The sequence below is a fragment of the Mandrillus leucophaeus genome, unplaced genomic scaffold (assembly GCF_000951045.1).
Source record: "Mandrillus leucophaeus isolate KB7577 unplaced genomic scaffold, Mleu.le_1.0 Scaffold928, whole genome shotgun sequence".
Taxonomy (NCBI): domain Eukaryota; kingdom Metazoa; phylum Chordata; class Mammalia; order Primates; family Cercopithecidae; genus Mandrillus; species Mandrillus leucophaeus.
This window is the reverse complement of record NW_012110119.1, coordinates 1,015,230-1,036,393: the sequence shown is the minus strand read 5'-3', so window position 1 is coordinate 1,036,393 and position 21,164 is coordinate 1,015,230.

Sequence of the window (21,164 nt, the reverse complement as noted above, 5' to 3'; positions counted from 1 at the left end):
GCGGATTTGTCATTTATGGCTTTTATTATGTTGAGGTATGTGCCTTCTGTCTCCAGTTTTTTGAGGATTTTTATCATGAAGGGATGCTGAATGTTATCAACTGCATGAAGTTTCTTATACGAGTCACATCTATACAGCTATACATAAAAATAGAAAAATATTAAAATTCTTTAAAAATTTTGTTCACACAAGTGAATGAGGATTCTTATTGCTTAATAAAAACAACAGATACATGCTGGAACCCTGTGTGTATTATATTGAACATTTTCTGAATGAAAAAATAAATGAATAAAAGAGACAGTAGTAGTAGCAATAATAACAATGCCACTTAGTATTTTCCAAGTGCTTCCTATGAACCAAGCATTGTTCTAAAAGAATTAGAAGTAACTTAATTCTTATAATAGGATAATTAACAGAATTTTTTTTCCAAAAAAACCCCAAACTTTCCCTACTTGTGTTTATCTACTTATTTATCTAAGTGCGTATATATATATCTCTATAAAGTAATTTTTCGTATATTTAGGGCTTGTTTCTTTGCCATCGAGGACAAAATCCAAACCTATAAGACCATATTTCATGCCCCAGTGGGCAATATCCAATGTTGAGTGAATAATTCCGTGATTGAAAGATTATATTCCATGCATGGAATCTCACTTTTCATGCTAAGGAAGCAAGGTTCTATGTCTAGGAAAACCAAATTCCATGACCAAAATCTAAGTTCCATGTCTGGAATGTCAAGTTCTGCATTCGTATGGCCGTGTTTCCTGCTTGGAATTTGTGGTTCTAAACATGGAGTGTCAGTTTCCCTGCTTATATGGTCATATTCCATTCTTGGAGACTGAGATTGTATACATTGAATGGCATATTCCAAAGATAATACTCCATGCTGGAGATTGAGATTTTATACATGGAGTGGCATGTTCCATACCTGAAAGCACTGTTCTACAGTTGGGGGCCACATTCAACACCTGGAGAAGTATGATATCATACTGAGAAAGCCATATTTTATCCACAGATAGCCAAGTTCCAAACATTTACACTCAGATCCCATATTTAGGGATCAAGTGCCAAGACTAAAACATCTTGTTTCATTCCCAGAAGTACAGATTAGATATTTAGAAGTCCAGAGTTCAGACCTAGATGGCCACGAACCATTTCTGGTGGGACAGATGACATGCTTTGAGATTCAGGTTTCATCCAAGAACCTGATGGTCCAAGCTTGGTAAAAGATACTTCACATAGATCATAACTTGTGGCATATCTGAAGGACTACTCCATGCCTAGAAGACAAGGATCCGTATATAGAAGCTCAGGCTCTATACCTAGGTTAAGTGTGTATGCTTGGAGAGGCAGGATTTATATCAGCGGAGACATCCATGTCTGAAAAATCAGATTCTGTGCTTGGAGAGTCAGGATTGATATTTTGAAGGGCCATGTTAAACACCTGGAAGGCCAGTGTGCCTGCTTAGAGGGCTGGGTTTTATGCTGCAGATGATGGGGTCAAAGTTCTATGCCTTTAGGGCCACATCTCATATGGCAGACCAGATTCCATGTTGTATGACCAAGTTCCATGCTTGGAGATTGAGATTTTATATATGACATATCAGATTTTGTGCCTGGGAGACTGGTTTCCATTTCCTAGAGTGGCAACTTGTAAGGGGTTCCTTTAAGAGATTTGGGGCTAATCAAGAAAAGAGATATGACCACAAGATGCAGTAACACCCAATAAGCTTTATTGTGTGGTGCTTGGACAGGTTGGCATAGAAGGGAAGTCCCCACAAGATGAGTCCATCCAGAGGTTTATGGTGAGTGGGCCATCATCCAGAAGAGGAGGAGGCAAGGGAACCTTGGGTTAAAGGAATAGAAGAGGGAGCCTGTGTGTCAAGAGGGAGCCTGTGTGTCTAAGTGATGTTCATTCAGCAGCATAACAGAGTGTCTCTGGGTCAGAAAACTCAGAAGGGCAGCGGCACCGTGGTGTCTTATAACCACAAGACTCTACCTTATCAATGGCTAGCAGATATTGGGTGTAGTTTCATGGAATATGCAAAGCAGTTTGGCCCTAAATGGCAAAATTCTGCTCCTTTGGGAGCATTTTAAAAATAATTAAATGTGCAAAAATTTAACTGTGAGATCAGCATGCTTTTCAGCTAATGGTTCTCAACCAGCAGTGAAGAAATAACTTAGGGGTCAAAACACAGAGGCCATCTTTGGCTCGTTTACATAACATGGCATCTATAACTGAAATTCAGGTACCAACCATGTCTAGGTTGCCAGTTTCCACACTTGTAATACCAGTGTTCCATGTTTGATAAATGAGAGTCTGCACACAAAGTGCCAGACTCTATACTTGTAAGGCCACACATAGTTTGCCATGTGCCTTGCATGTGGAGTCATGTTCCATGCATGGAATTTGAGACTTCATACTGGAAGTGCCAAGTTTCACGCTCACAAGTTTCCATCTTTGGAGACTGAGATTCCACACATGAAGTGACTTGTTCCATACCTCAATGCACAGTTCTATAAATGGGGGTTCAAGTTCAATGTCTGGAGAACTACCTTCCCACACTCAAAAATTCAGGTTTTACCTATAGATGGCCAGTTTTGAACATGGAGAATTAGATACCATGTCTACTGTCAAATATCAAAACTGGCGGGTTTTATTTCAGACTTAGAAGTTTAGATTAGATATTTTATGCCTAGATGATCAGATTCTATAGTTGGTGGGCTAGATAACATCTCTTTAAATTTGGGTTCTACCACTAGAAGGCTATGTTTTAAGCCTGGAGAAAGAGACATCAAATGGGTAGGAAGTCATGGTTTGCCTCCAAGGCCTAATTCTATGGCCAGAGGCTCTGATTCATATCTTGAATTCCAGATTCCACATGAGATTCTAGAAGCAGTGATTCTATAGGAATGATCCTATGTGTGGAAAGGCAGGATTCACATTTGGATAGACTTTCCATGCTTATAAAGTCAGATTCTATACTTGATGGGTCAGGACTCATGTTTAAATAGCTACATTCAACACTTAGAGGACCAGTCTTCAACCTTAAAGGGCTGGGTTCCATTACAGGAAGTTAGATTCTAAGAAAGTAAGGCTAAGTCTCAGTGGAGAACCAATTTTTATGCCTGAAAAGGCAGAATTTACACCAGAATGAAATCCATGACTGACAATACAGATTTCATTCAAGCAGTGTCACGTTCTAAGCCTCGGATACTAAGATCCTTATCTTGAAGTGCTAGCTTCTATGACTCAAACACTAGGGACAAAGTCTGAATTGCCATATTGCACATTTGTTTCATGCTTGGAGACTGAGATTCCACACATGAAGCACCAAGTTCCGTTCTTGTAGGCTCAGGCTTCATACTTGGAGATTGGGATTTCACAGATTGAGTGCCAAGTTCACTGCCTAGAAAACCAGGTTCCATATATTAGGGATCCAACTTCTCTAAAATGTCAGGTTCTGTGTCTTGAGTGTCAAGTTTCTCACATAGAGGCAATGTTCCATGCTTGAGGTTTAGGATTTTACAAATGGGATCAATGCTTGTAAGGCCAGGTTCTATTCTTAGAGATTAAGATTCCACCTTTAGAGTTCCATGTTCCATTCTCTTTGTAGGGTCAGATTCCATGTATGGAGGTAGAGTTTCCTCCCATGAGATGCCAGGTTCTTTGTAGGGCTAATATTCATTTTCAAAGATTGAAATTTTACACATAGCTATCAGGTTGCATACTTGTAATATTAGGCTTTTTACATAGTATGATGGGTACAATGCCTAGGAAATCAGTTACCATGACTTGGCCAAAGACTGTGATTGAAATGCTAAGTTCTGTGTCTGGAATATAAGACTCCACACATGGGAGGCCAAGTTCTATATATGTACCATGGAGTGTCATTTTCCATGTGTGGATTTTGGGTACCTTCATAGGGAGTGCCAGTTTCGTCCTTGTAGATCTAATTCCATGCTTAAAGAATGGATATTTAAAATGTGGAGTTCCAGGTTACATCCGGTAGAGCAAAGTTCTATGCATAGAGATTGAAATTCCACAAGTTGATTGTCAGGATTCATGCTTGGAGATTGAGATTCTATACATGGTATGCAAAGTGTGATGCTTGGAATCTATGTTGCATCTTTTATAGAGCCAAAGTCGATTATTGCAATACCAGTTTCCATGTCTGGAGTGCCACACATGTCAGGCCATGTTCCATGCTTGTAGTTTGAAAGTCCACACATTGAGATCCAGGTATCTTTTTTGAAGCGTTATGCTCAATACAGGGATCATGTAGATTCTGCATGTGAAGTATCAGGTTTCTTGCTTTAGGGCCAAGTTTTATGTTTGAAGATTGATATTCCATACAGAAAGTTCCAGATTCCATGTCTTGGAGACCAGGTTTCATAAACTGGACTGAAATAAACTATGTTAATGAGTGATGAGGAAATGTACATGCCTAGGTGCCATAGTCCACACTTCTGCAGTCAGGTTTCATATTCATATATTGAAAATCTACACATGGAGTGCCAGACCCTGTCATTGTTGGTCCATGTTCCCCACATGAAACATATTCCAGACATGGTGAGAAATGTTCTGTGCATGCAGATTTAGAATCCATTTGGGTAGTAATAAGTTCCATGCTGGCAGACAAGTTTGTATGTCTCAGAGAGCCAAATTCTAGGAGTCAAACCTCATGTTCCTTGTGACATTTTAAAATGACAGTTTTAAAATGTACGAAGCCAAGTTACATGTTTGGAGATTAAGATGCCAAGCATGAAGTACCATGTTGCATGCTTCCAACTTGATGACTGAAATTACACACATGGAATTCCAAGTTCCTTTTTTGGGGGTGATACAGTCCATGCCTAGAGACCAATAGTCCATACATGGCATGCCAATTTCCATGCTGCTAAGACCTGGTTCCATGCTTGGAGATTGAAATTCCATATACTAAATGCTGTTTTCCATGCTTTTAGAAACAAGTCCATGCTTGGAGTTTGGGAATGTATATGTGTGTTCAAAATTCCATGCCTGGGAAAGAAGTTTACTTGTCCTGGAAAGCTAACAACTATACTTCACACTGCTGTTTAATGTCTACAGTGCCAGGTTCCATTCAAATAAGACTGTATTTCATGCTTGCAGTTTGAGATTATAGATATGGAGTGCCTGGTTCTATGCTCAGTAGGCCAGGTAAAATGCTTATTGATATCAATTCCACATACAAAGTGCCAGTTTTCATTTTAATTGGGCAATGTTCCAATTGACCATTGGCATAGAATTTGAGATTTCAGACGTGGAATTCCAGGTGGGTTCATACGGTTCTAGATCATGCTTGGAGATTGAGATTTCACACATATCAGTATAATGCTTATAGGACATGATGCCATGTCTGGTGATTGAGATTCCAGACATGCAGCTCCAGGTTACATAATTTTAAGGCTAGGTTATATGCTTTGAGATTGAGATTTCACATGTGGAACACCAAGTTAAATTCTTGTTGGGCCAGATTCCGTTTGTGAAGATTGAGATTCCACATATGATTGGAGATGCCAAGCTTGTAGGACCAATTTCAATGCTTAGATATTGAGACAATATCCATGTAGCACAAAATATCATGCATAGTTCTACATAATGTAGTGCCAATTTACATAATTTGAGCATTAGGCTCCATGTTTTGAGTGCCAGTGTCAGTACATGTAAGGCCGTATCTGTCCCATGCATGGAGATTGAGATTCCACACATGGAATGCTAGATTCTATGCTTGTGGGTTCATGTTCCATCCTTCGATTTGAGATTTCACACTGGAAGTCCAAGTTCCATATTTCTAAGGACATGTACTATGCTCAGAGATTGAGACTCCTCACATGGAGAGCCAGATTCTTTGTTTTCAGTGTCAGCTTTTATGCTCAGAGATTCAAATTACTCAAGTAGTATAACAGGTTCCATGTTTATAGCACTTGAAATTTAGATTCCTTACATTACATATTAGCCTACTTGGACTGCCATAACAAAATATCACATGCTGCATGGTTTAAACAACAGAAATTGATTTTCTCACAGTTCTGGAGGCTAGAAGTCCAAGACACGGTGCCAGCAAATTTGGCTTCTGGTTAGGGTTCTCTTCTTGGCTTACAGAAAACTACCTTCTCACTGTGTCCTCACATGACATTTGCTCTGTATGCATGCAGGTAGAGAGTGATCTCTGGTGTCTTTTCCTCTTTTTACCCTACTTATAAGGACACCAGTCCTATCAGATTATGACCCCATCCTATAATCTTCCTCAACCTTAGTTACCTCCCTGAAGGCTCTGTCTCCAAACACAATCACATTGGGAGTTAGAGCCTTGACATATGAATTTGAGGGTGACATAATTTAGTCCATAACACATGGTGCACGAGGTATAATGCCTTGTAGTGCAGTTTCCATGTTTTGGAGAATCAATGTCTATGATTGAAATGTTAATTTCCAAGCCTCAAATACTGGTTTTCAAGCTCATTTGGTCATATTTCATGCTTGCAACCCACACTGGAAGTGCCAGGTTTCATTTGTGGGTCCAAACTCCATGCTTGGAAATTGAGATTCCACACACAGAACGACAGTTTCTGTATTTGTATATTGGATATCCACACTTGGATATTGAACTTGCATGCACAAAGTGCCAGGTTTTGTGCTTGTGTGGAGTTTCTATCCTTGGAGATTGATTACATACAAGGAATTCTAGGTTTCTTGCCAGTAAGAATGCATTCCATATGTGGAGAGTCAAAATCTATGAGGTAAGTATAGATTTCCATGTCTTGGATGCCAAGATACACACATGATACATGTGAAGTCATTCTCTGTGCATTCACCTACTTGGACATTGAGATTAAATACATGGAATTCCAGGATCCATGACTAGGAGACCAGTTTCCAATTTCTGGAGAGCGTGTATGTACAGCTGAAATATGAAGTTATATACCTAGAGTATCATGTTTCATGCTTGTAGAGTCAAGTTCCATGCTTTGAAATGGACATTCTATATATGAATTGTCAAGTTCCAAGCTTGCAAAGCTAGGTTTTATGCATGGAATTTTAGAGTTTACACATTGCATGCTAGATTCTATACTTGTTGGGCCAGTTTTCATGTTTGGATATTGAGCATGCATGTGCAGTGTAGAGTAGTTCCATGCTTGGGAGACATGAGACCATATCCTGGAGAGACAAATTTTATAACTCAGATACAAGGTTCCAGTCTGAGGTAGCACACTCACCACAGGTAAGTTCATATCCCATACATGGAGATTTGTATTCCATACAAGCATTGCCAAGTTGCATGTTTGTGGGGCCTAGTTCCTTGACTGAAGATTGTGTTTCCACCAGTGGAGTGGCAAGTCTATACTTGTAGAGCCAGGTGTCATACTCTGAGATTGAAATTCCACACATGTACAGTCAGTTTGTATGATTATAGTGTTAAATTCCATGTTTGGAGATTGAGATTACATATGTGTAGTGCAAAATTGGCAAGGTTTCACATGTTGGGTAGTCAACACGTATTCTGTACCTAGATGTCTATGAGCCACATGTAGAAGTCCTGGTTCCAGACCTAGAAGGCCAAATTCTATGCCTAGAGGAGCAAGATTCACATCTGGAGCTACTTTCCATGTCTGGAAAGTTGGATGCCGTACTTAGAGGTCTACGTTCCATGACTGAATGGCCAGGAGGGACAGATTTCATGCTTAGAGGGCTGGTTTCCACTCCTGGAGATCTAAATTCACACTTGTAAGGCTGGATCTTATGTGAAAAACCGTATTTTATGCTTGGAAAGGCATAATTTATACCTAAAAGACAGGAATTAATGCCTTAAAAACCAGATCCATAAATTGGTTGGTCAGATTCCATTCCTCTAGCCTCGTGTTCTACATCTGGAGCTTGAAGTTCCTTATTTGTAGGGTCAAACTCTATGTCTAGGGCCAGGTTCCATGCCTTGAGTGCAAGACTCCATGCCTGAATGCCAGTTTTCACAAATGGATGACCATGCTCCATACTGGGAAGGCTGGATTATGTGTCTGAAAGTTCAGGTGTCATGCCTAGAGTGTCAAGTTCCATTCATGTACTATGATTCCATAGCACAAAGGCAGGTGACATACTGCAGTGGCTGCAGGGTCTCTTCCCATCTCTGGAAGGACAGATTTAACACTTAGAAGGACAGAATGTATGCTTGGAGGAACCAAGTCCATATATGTAGAGTGTGGTGTATGACTGCATACAAGTTTCCATGTGTAGAGGGTCCATTTTCACACTGAAGAATGGAAATGCATGGAGCCAAGTTTCATGCCCGGGTGGGAGGAGGGGGCTGTCATTCCATGCCTGCAGGGCTAGATTCCATGCCTCAAGAACCAGGTTCCTATGAATGGAATGCTAGTCCCAGGCTTGAAGGACCAAGTCTGAAGCCTGGATTGCCTGGTATTGTAGTTAGAAGGCTAGGGCCCATGCTCCAAAATCAGATAATCTAGCTACAACTGGGTTCTAGCTGACAAGGAGAGTTTACCTCCAAATTTATTGCTAAAGAAATGGCCATTCTAATTACCACATTGAGACTGCGTTGTGACGTAAGTGACCCAAAAAATGAGCAGAAAAATATACGAGGCATGCCAGGAGTTTTTAGGCACTGGCACAGTTAAAAAGTGCCCACAATGAATAAATTTTAAGGAGACAGTGGAAGAAAAATATGGAGTATTTTTGTTACATACTTTCAGTCATGACTGTTTGACTTAGTCATTAGATTGGCAGTTACTGAGTGCTAGCCATTAGTCAGGCGCTTTGCTAAATCTATAGCTGCATTGTATTGTTTAGTTCCACAGGATGGGTTTGATTATTTGACAAATGAGAAAACTGTGACTCAGAAAGCATTTTACTGATTTCCCCAAAGTTTCCCAGCTGGTATACAGTAGAGCAAGGATATGAACTCTGCTACATTTAATGTATTTTAAACGATAATAGGTTATGTCTGCAGTGTTGAATGAACCCAAAATGAAAAGTAGTTGGTGCTATTTCCCTTGCTGCACAGCAAGACACAGCTGCTTTTGTGGTATGATACCCATAACCCACATTTTGAACAGCAGAATAATCTTAAGTGGTATAAAAAAGAAATGGCACATCAACTCCAATAAGTATTCTTTCTGGCAATAAAAAAACAAGTTCTATTCAACTTCAGAGGTGTGAATTTATGGTATGTATACATGTGATATTTATAATTAGTTTTTATGCGGCAGTTTTTGTCCCTGAAACACTTTATGAAATTAACTAATTAATCTTCACCATATCCTTTAGAGAGAGAGAACTGTAGCCTATCTGCAAAGAGCTGCTGTTATGGGGCTGAAGATGATTTATGAATATGATATACAGTGATAAGCAGACTCAAGGCACTTCAGATACACACAAGCTGACATTGAGGATTTAGGATGCATTAATTCCCTAAGCAAATGTTTATTTAGTGTCATTACTATATAACCTACGGGCTGATACTCCTAGGAGGTGAGACACTGTCTGCCTGGTTAAAGGCAGTGATTGTGAGGATGGGATGTTGTCTTTAGAAAAGACAACAAATCCCTGTTGACCTGTTTGACCCAAATACAAAGACTCCCATGAGGGCAGTTTACCCAAGTGAAGAGATTGCTTCTTCCTTCTGCTCACATTTTCTAACCTGCAGAGTTTATTTCTGTCTTGGCTAGGATTGCCTGGAACTTACAGTGCAATCCTCTGGTATTTGCATTTCTCATCGCTGGTGACGCTTCCCACTGCCACATCTCCCTGCTCATTTTCAGCCCTGTTCTAGTCCCTAGCACCACCCTCAACTACAGTCTAAAGAGAATTAAACATCCTTAGCTCAGAGATCCAAGTTTTACTATTCCATCTTCTATCATGGTAGTCTAACACCAAGGTACTAATACTTTTTTTTTAACTATGCTAGTATCTTATCTTACTTGAGGTTCCCTAGAAGCAGAGTCTGAAATGATTGGGCAAATAATTTATAGTCAAAATGCTCTCAGAAGAAACCAGTCAGGGAGTGAGAAAACCAGAATAGTACAGGAGTTTGAGAAATAGTTTAGGAATAAGTCCAGCCTCAGCCTGATCTCCTGACCCCAGGGGTGCAATTCTCATTCCAGAGGTAAGGGGAATATGTTACTATAATGTGCCTGCAGAAGTCAATTTTTGGATATAAGCCACCCTCAAGGAGGGACCAGGTCCACAATTGGAATATCTTTAGGTAAGATGGTGCTTGTTGGTAGAAAGTTTGTCAGCAGCCAACACCTGCAGTACCTGGGGGACAGGTGCGCTGGTCTGGTAAAGGGCATCTGGGCAAAGCACCACCACCATTGGCTCCAGCCCACTTGGTACCACTCAGATTTATTTGCGGCTTGCATTCAGTGTTCTCAGTATACTCACAACTTCTTCTGGTTTTGGTTTAGTCATAATTTCGTGTAAAAATTACAAGATGAAGACTAGCGAGACAAACTACAGCCCTGCTGTTGCTATTGGTCCTGAAAAAGCAAGTGAAACTCATGATGACCTTCCTTTACCACTATGCTTTATTGCTTTCAATCTCAGTTCATATATCTGATGGCCTAGGCGGCTTGCCTGCTTGCTGGCCTAGGCTCCCACTCTTGAGGGTTTTGAGCCCCTTGATTACCATGCCCTTATCAGGCCATGGTTGAATTTGCCCATTTTAATTAAAATTGGACTGGGGAGGTGACCTAGAGATGCCTAGTGGATAATGTGTTTGCCAAGCATATTTCTCCCTGCCTCTCTTGTATAACACCAGCCTTATATTCTCATGATGATCCACACAGCATCTCATTTCTTTGTCTGCTGGTCTATTGGAACTATAATCCCAAAGTAAATAGGTAGCACAGGTAACAGCCACAGCTTTGTGTTTAGTAAAACATTTACTGAGTCCTTTGGTGAAAGTGCTCCCTTTCCAGGAACTAGGATCTTCATTCCTGCAGAGTCTAAACTCACAGAGGTGAGAAACACAAATTCCCCAAGTAGGTCACTGGGAATGATGGTGACTGTGGCTATTTCTGTTTCTGTGCCTTAGCTTCTAGATCCAAGTGCTCTATCTATTGGGAACACAATAGCACGTAAAGGTTGTTGATTTCAGGCATTTACTGTACCCTGAAGAAGAGTGCCCACATTTGCAGGTAAATTGTATCTGTAAATGGTATGTTGCAGGAGCAGTGGATCCTCCCATCATCACGTGACCACTACTGTTCCTCCTTTACTATAAAGTGAGTCTCTTGGTCCAAGGCAATGCCATATAGGATATCATTGTTTTAAAAAAGCCAGTACTCTGGTGATGGTACTGGTTAAAGCACTATAGAAAGGACAGGTTAACCCATATTTCTATCTCCTTTTCAGGGAAGAAGTGGTCCATGTAATCAAGTTACTACCAGCTGTCTGATTCATCTCCTTAAAGGATGATCTCATATCATGGGCTTAGGGGTGACCTTTCTTATTGGTCAGATATTTAGCAGTGGCATTAGCTAGATCAGCCCTGGTGAGAAGGCACCTATACCTTTGGGCCCATGTATAGCCTCCATTTTTGAAACCACGGCTGCTCCATTGATGAGCACATTGCACAAGCACAGGGGTAGACAAGGACAGAGGTGACAGGCTAGCAATCTTATTCAACTGGTGGTTCAGTGCCTCATCTGCACTGAATGTTTTCTGGCAGGCATTAATGTAGAATAAAGATATTCACATTTTGTGCCCACTTCCCCAGGTATACCAAGGTGCCTTTTACTTAGACCTCATTATCCCCAATCTTCTTATGTTGCTTCTTCCAGGTCACTGATGAATCAGTTAAGCCATTTATCACTACCCATTATTCTATGTAAAGTCTTAATTGGTGACCATTTTTCATTCCACACAAATACATTATGAGGTTCTCTGTCAAAGAGCTCTATTCTTTGGGAGGAGCTTACCTCAGCACTGTCTTTTAGGGTCACCCATGTGTTAGGATATAGTTAATCATCAGTCCATTTTCAACCTGCAGAACATACTGAGCTAAACCAACTTTGAACCAAGCCTGCATTTTTTCCTCCTCTGTCACCTGATCTTATGGAGCCTCATAGACCATAGTGAGAGCTGAAGGAGAGGTATTGGTTCAAAAGTGCTGGATGTGGAAGGTATGGCTCACCTGTTCTTATAGATTACTCTTGCCTTCTAGACATACTGAAGTCCAATCCCAAATATTCCAACACCCCATGAAGATGGATTTCTGCTGATGATATGACAGTGAGTCCGACAGAACTCAGTTCAGGGTAGATAGCTCAGGGTTTATGGTCAACTAATGTCCCATAATCATGAGCTCAGTCTCCACTAGGGCCCATCAACATGCCAAAAGATGCTTTCTTATTCTCCATATAGTTCTCTACTGCAGACAACATGGCCTGCATCCTGAACCTTAGGCGTCTGTAATGTGATTCTCTTATTAGGCCTTGCTAGAAATTCCACACAGAAAGCTATACTACCATGGAATCGATTGGGTCACGTATTAGTTCATTTTCACACTGCTGATAAACACATACCTGAGACTGGGCAATTTACAAAAGAAAGAGGTTTAATGGAGTTACAGTTTTGCGTGACTGAGGAAGCCTCACAATCATAGTGGGATGCGAGGAGGAGCAAGTCACGTCTTATATGGATGGCAGCAGGTAAAGAGAGAGCTTGTATGGGGAAACTCCTCCTTACAGAACCATCAGATCTCAGAAGACTTACTTATTCACTATCATGAGAACAGCACAGGAAAGACCTGCCCCCATGATTTAATTACCTCCCACTGGGTCCCTTCCACAATACAAGGGAATTCAAGATGAGATTTGGGTGGGGACACAGCCAAGCTATATCAGCTCATATGGTCCACTAGGCAGGGCTGCTTGTACCACAGCCTAAACCTGCTACAGAATACTTTCTTGCTCTGAATCCTACTCAAAACAGGTAGCCTTCCATGTGACTTTATGAATGATTTGAAGCATTTCCACAAGCAATATATGCTGCTTCCAAAACCCAAAGAGGCCTATTTAGTTGTGCTTCTTTCTTAGTTGTAAGGAGGGACAAGGTAAAATAACAGGCCCTTCACTGTGAAGATGATTGGCATATCCCACACTACTGACCTCTAAAAGGTTTTCCAGTGTAACATGCTTCTCAAATGATTCAGGGGTTAGCTCTTACCCTCTGGAGTATGTGTCTTATCAGTGCATCTAGGGTACTTGCCAATTCCTGTTCATTAGTTTCAAATAAAATATCAGCAATATAATGGACCAACATTAAGGTCCATGGGATTTTGAGATGATCTAGATGCTTTTGCATACTATTGTAACAGATATCAGGAGAGCTAACTAGCACTGGAGCAAAACCGAGAATACATTGTCATCTATGTCTTACTCAGACCACATGGGAGTGTGAACAGTTTTTGCTCTTCCTTCTTGATGACTGGAGAAGGATGCATTTTCCAGATAAATAGCCACCTACCACATACTAGAGACAGGAATATTTATCTCTTTTAGTAAAGACAGTACATTTGGCACAGATAGCTATTTGGCTAATTTTGCAGTATCTGCTGCCATCTACTATATTTGGTTCTTGTAGGGCCAACCTGATGAATTAAATGGGGATACGATGGAGCCTACCACTCCTATATCCTTTAAGTCTTTGAGAGTGTCACTAATTCCTGCCATTCTACCCATAGTGTGATACTATTTTTTGTTTACTATTTTGAAAAAGGAAGCTTCAGGGGATTCCACTTGGCCTTTCCTACTCCAGTAACTCTTCTTCCACAGGTGAAGGAACAAATGTGACAATTCAGCCAACTAAATATATTTCTTCTTATTTTACACTTATGAATGGGAAAAATGACCACTGGGAGGGTCTGTGGGCCCAGTGGACCAATGGTGTAATATACCCAAGAAAGTTCTCTACTTATTATGTGACCTCCATTGACTGCTGCTGTAATGTGGGAGGAGGGGCTTGTAGTGAGATTTATGGTTTCCAAGTTTTAGTGTCAGCTCAGACTCTATATCCAACAACCTTCAAAAAGTATGGGTATCTCCAGTGTACAATTACACAGTAAGTATCTGTAGATCCCTTTAGGGGAATTATTGGGAGTTAATACTTGCTGTAGTATTGTGGGGCTCTTTATTCAAGATGGCTTAATTTCTCTTTTAATGATTAATTCTGAGAACTGTCTCAAGTCTGAAAACTGACTGAGGGATGATGCCTTTACTTTAGGCAGCTTGTGTTTTTTTGGTTTTGTTTTGTTTTGTTTGTGTGTGTGTACAATTGGCTATCCATGCATCTTGCCTCTGAGAACACCACGTTTTATGAGCCATCTCCATGAATTCTTGAAGGCCAGGCCCCCTGGCCGCCATTCTGACCTTCTGCCCATAACAGTAATGATACTTGTCTTGTCTCTGGTAGTTACATGCTGTTGCCTGACTTCTGCTATTCTGAGATCCATCCTTCCCATTGTCATTAAGGAACCCACTTCTATAACAGTATCTTTCACTATCAACCTACAGGGGACAGCCACCATTGTGCTTGTCAGTGATTACAGAATCCCTCTCACCAGAATATTCCTTCTTGTCAAAAGAAATGTTCTTTGGCCTTTCCAAGGGAGTCAACTAGTGGATCTTCCAGTCTTACATAATAAATTTAGTACTCTCACTTCTCCAAAACTTTTGATCCCTATCGGGATCAACTATTTCAATGTAAATTCTTTCCATTTTCCATAAGTGTCAGCCAGCTGAGAAATATAGAGAAAGAGTACAAAGAGAGGAATTTTATAGCTGGGCCACTGGAGGTGACATCACATATCAGTAGGACCATGATGCCCACCTGAGCCTCAAACTAGCAAGTTTTTTATTAAGGGTTTCAAAAGGGGAGGGGGTGTAAGAATGGAGAGTAGGTACAAAGATCACATGCTTCGAAGGGTGAAAAGCAGAACAAAGATCACATGCTTCTGAGAGAACAGGACAAAGGGCAAAAGCAGAACTACTGATAAGGGTCTATGTTCAGTGGTACATGTATTGTCTTCATAAACATCTTAAATAACAGAAAACAGGGTTCAAAGCAGAGAACCGGTCTGACCACAAATTTACCAGGGTGGAGATTTTCCCCACTCTAGAAGCCTGAGGGTTCTGCATGAGACTGGGGCGTATCTCAGTTCTTATCTCAACCACATAAGACAGACATTTCCAGAGCGGCCATTTATAGACCTCCACACAGGAATGCATTCCTTTCCCAGGGTATTAATATTAATATTCCTTGCTAGGAAAAGAATTTAGTGATATCTTCCCTACTTGCACATCCATTTATAGGCTCTCTGCAAGAAGAAAAATATGGCTCTTTTTGCCTGAACCCGCGGGCAGTCCGACCTTATGGTTGTCTTCCCTTGTTCCTTAAAAATCGCTGTTATTCTATTCTTTTTCAAGGTGCACTGAATTCATATTGTTCAAACACACATGTTTTACAATCAATTTGTAGAGTTAACACAATTATCACAGTGGTCTTGAGGTGATGTACATCCTCAGCTTATGAAGATTAACAGGATTAAGAGATTAAAGTAAGACAGGCATAAGAAATTATAAAAGTACTATTTGGGAACTGATAAATGTCCATATTAAACTGAAATCTTCACAATTTATGTTCCTCTGCTGCGGCTCCAGCTGGTCCCTCCGTTTGGGGTCCCTGACTTCCCGCAACAGATCCCTGCCTAAACTGCCTAAGAGCATTCTTTTAGAATTTATTTATTTATTTATTTATTTATTTATTTATTTATTTATTTCATTAGTTAATTTAAAGATTCAGGGGGTACATGTGCAGGTATATTATATGGGTTTATTGTGTTATGCTGAGGTTTAGGTTTCTAATGATTCCATTGCCCAAGTAGTAAACATGGTACCCAATAGGTAGTTTTTCAACTCTGTCTCTTCTTTCAGAATCCCCAGTGTTTATTGGCCCTATTTTTGTGTCCATGAGTACCTAGCATTTAGCCCCTACTTATAAATGAGAACACATAGTATATGGTTTTATGTTTCTATTAATTTGCTTAGGATAATAGTCTCTAGCAGCATTCATGTTGCTGCAAAACACATGATTTCATTTCTTTTTTATGACTGTGTAGTACTCCATGGTGTATATATATCACATTATTTTAGTTCAGTCTGCCATTGATGGACATCTCAGTTGATTCAAGTCTTTGTTATTGTGAGTAGTGCAGTGATGAATATATAAGTGCATGTGTCTTTGGGGTAAAGTGGTTTATTTTCCTTTGGGCATATGGAATCCCAGTAATGGAATTGCTGGGTCAAAAGGTAATTCTATTTTTAGTTCTTTGAAAAATATCCAAACTGCTTTCCACAGTGGCTGAATTAGTTTACATTCCCATCAGTTATGTATAAGCTTCCTTTTTCTCCACAACTGTGCCAACACATGTTATTTTTAAACTTTTTAGTAATAGCCATTCTGACTGGTGTGAGATGGTATCTCATTGTGATTTTGATTTGCATCTCTCTCTCATTATTAGTGATAATGAGCATTTTTTCATATGCTGGTTATCCACTTGTATGTCTTCTTTTGAAAAGTGTCTGTTCTTGTCCTTTGCCTACTTCTTAATGGGGTGGTTTGTTTGTTTGTTTTATAAATTTGTTTAAGTCCCTAATAGATGCTGGATATTAGACTTCTGTCACATGCATATTTCTCCATTCCGTATGTCTGTTGTCTGTTTACTCTTGATAATTTCTTTTTCTTTTTTTTCTGAGGCAGAGTCTCACTCTGTCACCTAGGCTGGAGTGCAATGGCATGATCTCAGCTCACTGCAAGCTCCACCTCCCAGGTTCACACCATTCTCCTGCCTCAACCTCCCAAGTAGCTGGGACTACAGGCACCTGCGACCACACCCAGCTGCTTTTTTTGTATTTGTAGTAGAGATGGAATTTCACCATGTTAGCCAGGATGGTCTTGACCTCCTGACCTCGTGATCCACCCACCTCAGCCTCCCAAAGTCCTGGGATTACAGGCGTGAGCCACTGCGTCTGGCCCTCTTGATAATTTCTTTTGCTGTGCAGAAGCTCTTTAGCTTAATTAAGTCCCGCTTGTCAATTTTCATTTTTGTTGCATTTGCTTTTGAAGACTCAGTCATAAATTCTTTGTGTAGGCCTATGTCTACAAGAGTATTTCCTAGGTTTTCTTCTAGAATTTTTAGTTTGAGGGCTTAAACCTCAAGGTTTAAACCTAAGCCCTAAGTCCTTAATTCATCTTGAGTCTATTTTATTTTATTTTAGTTTTTTGAGACAGGGTCTTGATCTGTCAATCAGGCTGGAATGCAGTGGTGCCATCACGGCTCACTGCAACTTCTGTCCCTCAGGCTCAAGTGATCCTCCCACCTCAGTCTCCTGAGTAGCTCGGACCACAGGTGTGCATCACCATGCCTAGATGTTTTGTTTGTTTTGTATTTTTAGTAGAGACAGAACCTGACCATATTGCCCAGGCAGGTCTTGAATTCCTGAGCTCGAGAGATCCACCTGCCTCAGCCTTCCAAAGTGCTGGGATTACAGGTGTGAGCCACTGTGCCCAGTCTTGAGTTGATTTTTGTAGATGGTGAGAGGTAAGAGTCCAGTTTCATTTTTTTTCCTGCATATGGGGAGCCGGTTTCCCCAGCCCTATTTACTGAATAGGGTATCCTTTCCCCATTGTTTATTTTTGTTGACCTTGTCAAAGATCTGTTGGTTGTAGTGTGTGGCTTTATTTCAACGGTCTCTATTCTGTTCCATTGGTCTATGTGTCTATTTCCGTACCACTATTTTGTTTACTATAACCTGGAATAGTTTGAAGTTGAGTGATGTGATCCCTCTGGCTTTATTCTTTTTTCTTAGGATTGCATTGGCTAGTCAGCCTTTTTGTTTGTTTGTTTGTTTTGGTTCTGTATGAAATTTAGAATAATTTTTTCTAATTCCCTCAAAGTAGTCTTACCTACTGCATTACCTGATTTCCTTAAAGACAGGACTTCAGGCTTCACATCAGGCCCCAGTATGGCAGGGCTCTGCTGTATGGAAAGAGAGAAGTAGCATCCAGGTTTCTCTGGACAGTTTATTGAATCTTGGACTCAGTATGAAAATTCAGGTGCAGTACCAGATTCAGGAAAAGTACTCTGCCCCATGCCTGTGATGGTCTATCCAGTTCCCTTTACCAGGCTGTGTGCCAGTTCCCCAGCTGCTTTGGGTCCTGGCTACTGTCAGCCCAAATCTACATCCTGATGGGAACTTACTCTTCTCCCCATCCCCAGGCCCCACATGACCAATGACTGGCTGCTGAGGCAGTATAGTGGTCTAATCTCAGTAGAGCTGACTGGGGAGGGTGTACAAGTACCAGCAGAAAGAATGTGAGTGTGCCTCAGAGTAATTTGGAAGCTGAAGACTGAACTGGGAGGTGTGAATGAGAAGCAGGATGCAGGAGATTTTGTCAATACAATACTCTCCCACTCTCCTGATTGTTATGTCCTGGCAAAGGTCTCTAGAGCCACTCCTAATACACTTGCTTCTGGCATCATGCTTGGAAGCTTGGACAAAACAGTGGCCTATGTAAATCCAGCAGAGATGGCAGAAGCACTGTGGCTACAAGGTCATCTAACTAGCATCAAGCCTCTTGCAAACTGTATGATCTTGGGATCATTTAAATTTCTGAGGCTCAATTTTCTTGTGAATGAAATGGGGATAACAATAATACCTACCTCACAGTGGGAGAACGTTAAATGAGTTCTGAGAAGGACATGTGATTCTAAAAGACCCTGGCTCCATTTCAGAAATAAAAAATACCATTTTATCACTACTGTAAGAGTTCTTTGATGGATGCTATTTGGTTGGGACTTAGAATATTGCCTCTTCCTAGATTCCCCAGGGCTTTACTGAACTGGTGTGTTGGAAACCACTGCTCTCCCACCCAAACCCTGCCTCATATTAGTCTCTTTGGATATAGTTGCTGCCTCCTCCCTGGATCGTAGGTTCTATCTGCTGGCCTCCACTCCCAGTGGGCAGATCTGGTTCTTAACTCCAGCCCCTCTAAACTACTTCTCACTTCCTCTCAGTCTGCATTGGGTGGAAGTGGTCCTACCCCTGGAAGAAGTACAATGGAGTTTACTATGGTCTCTGTGCTTTGGAACTAATTGCATTATGAAGCAAGAGCCAGCTTCAGAGTGTAAGAGTCTTCAAAACCACCATGTCATTTCATTTATTCAGCTTCAGTGCTTTAGAATATATTTGTACTGCATCACTGTGTCATTTTGCAACTGAGTATTATTTTCAAGCATGATTTGTTCCTGTCACATAAAATGATAAATTTGTTCATTTAGAACTGCAAATCTAGTTATTCATGCTTTATGTAAGCAAATTAATTTTTTTTTCTTTGGGATTCTTGACAATATTTAATATTATGAATTCTATCAAGATGTTATAAAAGGAATCTGAATTTTTAGAATCATAGTAAATTGCAAAATGGGTTTATTAATTTGGGGAGGAGAGGTGTTGCAGAAGAGGTGACATGTGAGCTGGGACTTGGAGGAAGACGTCAAGTTCCCCAAGTGCAGATATGGGGTAGGGGAGAGCAGAGAGTTGGATATACTGGAGAGAAGATGGCATGAGCAAAGGTGTGGGGAAGGGAAAAGATGGGGTTGGAGTGAAACAAATCTACTGGTGCCCAGTTTGGAACACATTACAAACAAATGGCTAGAAAGGTATTATGGGGACACATCTATAGAAATCCTTGAATAATGCATTTTTTATGTATCCATCCTTCAGCCTTGCTGCTTCAGAGCGAATGAAATTAATTCATGTGTGATAATAAAATCATAAGTAATGTTATAGGGTGTTGATATACATACCAAATCTTTTGAGGTTAGAGTCACAATGGATCTATTAGAGGAAAGCAGACCCAAAATGAAAATTATTCTCTTCTTATTTATGACAAGTGCTATGGTATCATAATATGAACATCTCTCTTAAGGTGAAATGCTTAAAAATATAAATAACTGCAATATTTCTGATTATAAAATGTATGCAATCATTTGTTGTAATTTTTAAACATGAAAAATATTTAGAAAGAAGGTCAAAAGTCACTTTAAACACTTTCATCCAGATAAAATGGCCACTAATGTTTTGTATTTTGGTGATCTTTCTTCCCAAAGTCTTGTGTGTGTGTGCATGTGTGCATGTGAAGGTAAGTATATGTGTACATGTGTGTGCATAGGCATGTATGAACCTGTGTCTGGAAAGTGGGCTCATGGGGAGAGAGGCAACCAGATTTTGCACAGTCTTGAGAGCAACACAGTGGATATTTGGACTCAGTCTCAAGGTCAGTGGTGGCCACTGAACATTTATGAACAGAGTAAAAAATGAGATAGTATGTTCAAGATTGTTGCTCTGACTGTGACATTAATAGGGAAAGGAACTATGAGAGGTCAGGTATTTCAGGAGGAGGCTATAACTCTGGAGTTGAGATACTCAGAGAGGTGAGGTAGGGCAGAAATTCAGGCAGGTAGATGGCTGTGCATTTCAGAACTATTTATGTGTTCAAATTCACAAGACCTTGTGGATGACCAGATTTGTGAGAGTTGAAGGAAATCAAAGGTGATTCTTACTCTTGTTTAAAAATAAAAAGATGAAAGTGTTCATCAAAGTGTGTCCTGTTCTCTTGCTCATATTCACAAGGCATTACAAAGAGATTTATAAAATTGCTTATTACATAAATTAATGATAATGAACTTTACTGAGCAATCATTTTGAGCCAGAAGTGAGATATTTCATTTAATCCTCACAACTGTCCATGAAGTAAGTGCTTTATCACCATTTTTACAGATTAAGAAATGAGGCACAGATAGGATAAATGATTGACCTAAGGACACACAGTTCAGAAGTAAAAGAGCCTGTGTAAGACCTAATTCTCTCTTTCTCAGAATTTCACATTATAATGATGACTGTTATGGACTGGATTTTTCGCCACCCCACCACCCAAATTCATTTGTTAAAATGAGGTTGCAAGGGTGGAGGTTTAATCCAATAAGGCTGATATCCTAACAAGAAAACGAAGAGACACAAAAGCTCTCTCTCCACACACACATATAGAAAAGGTCATGTAAAGGTAT